We start from the raw sequence: 6,000 nt of genomic DNA on the forward strand, positions 1-6,000 counted from the left end.
TTTTCAGCAATAAAAAAAAGGACTTGAAAGCTAAAAAAAACATATAACTTATTGACAAAAAAATTTCAAAAAATAGTAGACTTAAACTTGAATAAATTTTACACATTTCATCAGTTTACATCATCTTAAAATTCAAAATGCAAATGGCACTTTTATGGTGACGAAATTGAACAGTTATTGTTGTGTTAACCTTTTCCTTTGTAAAAGTGTGAAACAGGTTTATGCTTTTACCTAAAATATCTCTCACAAGTGGAGAAAATTAGAAAACCTCATGAGAAAACACTCCACAAATGAGAGAAATAACCATAAAATGAAAAAATAAAAAATGTGAAGTGTTTAAGAACCTCTAGGGATAAAAAACTTCACACCAAGCATCATTTATAACTAAGGATAATGAGATGGTACCAAAGCCTTAGTGAAGATATTTGCAACATACTCTATAGAAAAATACTTTAAGCTAAGAAAACCATCCTAGATGAGTTACTATATGAAGTGTATGTGAATATCAATATGCTTAGTCCACTTATGCTCCGCTAGGTTGCAAGAAATTTGTATGATACTCTAATTTTTTACATCAAAAAAGTATAGGACTATCATGAAGAAATCTAAACTCAATCAACAACTATAAAAGCCATTGGGTCCTATTTCAACATTTTGAGCTTAAATTCACCTATCTAGAGATCATAAAATCACTCAAATTTTTGGAATTCATAATAAAACCATCATATCTATCATCCCTAAATTTTTTTTAAAAAGTTGGGAGGACCGTGCATAACTTATGCACGGTCCCTGGCTTTTTTCCCAGACACTTCAAACGGTTCGTCAATCAGACACACGGTTCTCAAGTTATGGCCTCTGAAAGTTTGTATTCTTGAAATAGGAAATACAAAATACTTCAGACACGTAAATGAGCTGTAAAAGGGAGGGACATGTGTTGATGTGTGTTGTAACACATCATAGGGCATCTAGAAGGGAGATAAGGTTGGCTACACCTTATTGGGTGGTTTTAGCCCATGGTTTTGTAATACCGTTTGATGATTTCTTGTATTGTATCTCCTATATATGAGGTATGTGAGATAGAGGTTGTGTGTAAGAGTCTTATGGCTATTGAGTTACCTCTGAATCTTTTATTAGTGGTACTCCTACGAAGAGATTTCTCTGCAAGTATATTGTAATCTATTTTGATTGTGGAATAATATTGGGCGACTTTTGGATTGTGGGGTTTTTCTCTCGAAAGGGTTTTCCCCACGTAAATCACTATGTTATGGTTTGAATGTTATTATATCTATTTCTGTTTTCTATAACTATCGTGACAATCTATAAAAGTTTTTGCATTACCCTCCTCTCAAGGTTAGTGTAGAAAGTTGTTCTTCTACTTAACTTCCTTACAAGTGGTATCAGAGCTTGATCACATTTGGTTTCAATTGTGGGTTGTTGGGATTTTTGAACTAATCTAGATTTGATTGGGAGATTTTGTAGAAGACACATTTTGATCTTGTTGTAGGAATTTTTCAGATGGCAAGTTTGTTAGGGAAAATAGAGGTAGAGAAATTTAATGGAACAAATTTTGAGATGTGGAAGTTGAAGATGGAAGATTTGCTAATAGATTGAGATGTATGGGATGTTGTTGATGCGAATGTCCAAAGGCCCTCAGATCCTACTGCGTCAGCTCAGTATGATGTTGGACCAAAAATCCAAGGGTTTGATTAGACTGTGCTTGTTAGACTTTATTCTGATCAATGTCCATGAAGAAAACACTGTAAAGAAACTATGGGATAAGATTGGTGAAATGTATCAAACAGAATCTTTATTAAATCAGATTTTTTGAGGAAGACATTGTATTCCTTGAAGATGGAAGAGGGTGGACAAGTTGCAAACCACCTAGAAGAATTCAATATGTTGGTGGCTCAATTAGTATATGTCAGTGTTAAGATGAATGAAGAGGAGAAATGCCAGATCTTGCTTTATTCTTTGCCTGATTCATGGGAATCTCTTGTTATGGCTATTAGTAGTACTTCTGTTGTTTTGATATCTCAAGATGTAGTGGGTTCCCTACTTGGTGAAGAGATGTGAAGGAAGGTATCCCACAATTATAAGGAAGCCCTAACTATTCATGGAAGACCTAAGGGGGAAGGAAAGAAGAATGAGAAGCATGATAAGTCCAAATCGAGAGGGAGATCTAAATCTCTTAGAAAGTCCAAAGTTATTTGCTAGAATTGCGGTAAACCAGGTCACATCCATAAGGACTGCAAAGAAGAAAAGAAGAAGATTGATTCTGATTCTGAGTCCGAGAAGGAAGATGGTGATGCATTTATTACAGCTTTGGCAACTCATGCAAGTAATGATGCCTAGTTAATTAACTTAGGTGCATCTTTTCATATGACTGCCAATAGAGATTGGTTTTCTGAATATGAAGAATTTAATGGAGGTAAGGTGTACTTGGTTGATGATTAGCATTTAGATATTGTTGGTCGAGGTAAAGTTAGAATCAAGTTTTCTGATGGTAGAATAAAAAGGATTAATGGTGTGTTGCATATCCCTCGTTTAAAATGAAATCTATTATCTGTGATCAAACTAATAGATGCGGGTGTGTAGGTAGTCTTTTCTGAAGCAGGATGTAAGATGATTAAGGGTGCTATGGTAATTTCTAGAGATGTTAGGTTCGACACTTTGTAGAAGCTAGACACATAGATTGTTGAGTGTAATAGCACTTATGTAAAAAGTAAATTTGTGGAAGATTTGAGGGTTTCACCTTCAACAAATGGAAATGGATTTTGGGTACCTAAGGGTGCTCTTTCTTCTGAAGAAAAGTTACCTATAGTGAAGACTATGTTATGGCACCAAAGGCTTGGCCACATTGGAGAAAAGGGTCTAATGACCTTGAAAAATAAAAAACCTTGTTGAAGGTTTGAATGATTGTAATCTTGAATTTGATTTCCTGTGAGAATTGCATTTATGTAAGACAAAACTGCATTTAGTTTTACTTGAGTTATCATAAAACTTGTGGTGTTTTGGATCTTATTCATTCTGATGTGTTTGGTCCTGATTGGAAAATCCACATATTATGTGTCATTTATTGATCATTTTAGTAGAAGGACAAGGGTATATTTTCTAAAGAGTAAATCTAAAGTTTTTAGTCGATTTAAAGAATTTAAAGCAATGGTTGAGTTGCAGACTGGAAAGAAAATTAAAAGTTTGAGGATTGAAAATGGTGGTGAATTTTGCTCTAATGATTTTGATAAATTCTGTAAAGACTGTGACATTAACAGACAAAAGACAACTCTGTATTCTCCACAACAAAATGGAGTTGCAAAAATAATGAACATGACATTAATGGAGAAGGCTAGGAGTATGCTGAGTGGTGCTGGTCTAGAACAAAAGTTTTGGGCTGAAGCTATTGCCACTGCTTGCTACCTGATTAATAGGTCACCTACATCAACTCTTATTGATAAAATGCCTATGGAAGTATGGTCAGGTCACAAGCCTTCATTGAGACATCTTAGAGTTTTTGGTTGCGAGGCATATGCACATGTGCCAAAGGAGAAGAAGACAAAGTTGGAGAACAAGGCTATGAAATGTATCTTCATCGGGTATAATTATGGTGTGAAAGGATACAAGCTTTGGGACCCTGTTGCACAAAAGGTAATTCATAGTAGAAGTGTTATTTTTAGAGAAATTAAGTCTCCTTCTGTTACATTGCAGCCAAGACAGACTAAAAAGGAAGATGTGATTCAATTCCTTTTTATACTTGAAAGAGTTGAATCGAGACCCCTAGATAGGTAGGAAGTTGAGGAGAGCTTGTCTAGCTTCGAATCTTCAGAAGAGGAGGAAGAACCTCCAACCCAACATGTTCGAAGGTCTACAAGACATAGACAACCACCTGAAAGGTATTCACCTGATGATTGGAGATGTATTTTTACTTTGAATACTAATGTGGATGACCCAAAATTTATAGAAGAGGCATTAGGTATGAATGATGCAGAATCCTGGAAGATTGTTATGGAAGATGACATGGTAGCTAAATGTAGCGTCCTAAAATTGTGACACTTGCAATTTTGACTGCATTTGGGTCTTCACGATGGCGATGCAACATGAAACCTGAATGGAGACCCCGAAACTTGTTCATGACATCAAAAACTGCATTTCTCAGCACCCTGGCCTGATCCTCCTTGCACCCTGCTGTCCCGGGAGGTGGGACCATGGCGCCCAGCGCCCTGGTCCCCCAGGACCATGGTGCCCAGTGCCCTGGTCCCTGGCCCTATTTTGGGCCCAGTCTCTTATGGGGATTCGGGTCTTTAAGTTTGCAAATTGGAAAATAATGTTTCCTGGTCGGCCTAAGGTCGGAAAATCAGTCTCTCAACCCTAATTGACAAGTATATAAACTACTTTTCCTCTCCTAGAAAAGGAGGGAAAGAGGAGGATATATGTGAGCAAGGCGCGAAAGCGATATTCAAACATTCAAGCATTCAAGCATTCCTTCAAGCAATTGAGCATTCTAAGTCTCCATTCAAGGCTAAGTGTTGCATTCAAGACAAGGATTCAACCATTGAAGAGGAGATCACTTACAACATACAACATACAACATAATTACACCTTCGCATGTAAGGATACAAACATTCTTACAACAAGGTATTAGTACTTGTTTACATTACAAACATTTACATTTACAGCATTCTCATTTCTTGGTTAATTCCAAAACCGGGGTTTGACCTAAAGGCAAACCCCTAATCCCTAACCCCCCAATCGTCCTCTCTTTTCTATGTGTAGGTTGCAGGTACGCGGCTGTAATTGAAGATCTGGAATCCTTGTGCAGAGACGAACAGATCCACCTTCGTTTCGCAGATTTTTCGGAGGACCGTGTGCACGCTGGGCGCCATCGTCCCATCAAATTTCGCTCAAATTTGCAGAACAGCACCATCTCGACATTTTATTGCTAATTCCAGGTCCACAGCTTCATCCCGTATCCCTATCTCTGTTTATAAGCGAATCTTTCCTGCTTTACATGCATTCTTAGTTCAATCATCCTATCTACATTCTTTACAAAAGAGGGTATCCTTGATGTCATAACCCTTGAAACTCATTTAGAATCCAATCTTGCATTACGTGGGATTGGATCTTGTGGGTTTCAACCCCTCTTTTGAATGTAAAGTCTCTCCTAAGTGAAAACCATCAACCCTAGTGACTCTCCCTTCTCTCTCCTTGGAGTTGGGAAGGGGAGGACAACTAGGGTTCGATTTTTTCGCTTTACATTTTGGTGAACCCGACGTGAACATCCTCATTCTGATTATTCATAGTTAGATCTGAAAAATTTGCTTCCCTAATTACATTTCCATGTTTGATCTTTTGCAAATTTTAGAGGCTAATTGCATAAAAACCCTAAAATTTTGTTTTTAGTAATTAAACTTGTGAAATGTTTAATTGTTAATGCTTGTTTCAGATCTACCCTTCTATTGCAAATTATCAATTCATATTTGTGCTTTAATTCTGAAAATTAAGTGGTTAAATGTCAAAACCCTAATTTTTAAAACCTTCTTGATTCAACCTTTGACTGATAATTTCACTAATCAAAACACTTCCAAATCGGCTGTAACTTTGGATTCCAGAATAAAATCACAATATCTTTCATCTCTGAAAATTTGGAAAAAAGTTGCGAGGACCGTGTGCACCTCGAGCACCATCGTCCCCGACATTTTTTCCGAAATTTCGGGAGCTAGATCTTACTGTATTTTTCTACTAAAATCCATAATTTTGGCTGATTTTATCAATTCTAACACTTTCAAAATTAAAGTCAAAGTTGGTCTAGTGATTGCTTGGATAAAGGCTTATAATCATTCAAAAATTGTTGAAATTAAAATTCATATCAAAATTGTGTTTCTTACTGTCCTAAATCTGAAAAGTGTGTTGGCATTTATTCGAAATTTCAGTACTTTATTCAAATTTTTGCAGTTTGTGACTTTTGAAATTAAGTGTTTAATTGCAACAACCTTGATTTCCACTTTC

Source organism: Cryptomeria japonica, chromosome 7 (genome assembly GCF_030272615.1).
Source record: "Cryptomeria japonica chromosome 7, Sugi_1.0, whole genome shotgun sequence".
Classification (NCBI taxonomy): Eukaryota; Viridiplantae; Streptophyta; class Pinopsida; order Cupressales; family Cupressaceae; genus Cryptomeria; species Cryptomeria japonica.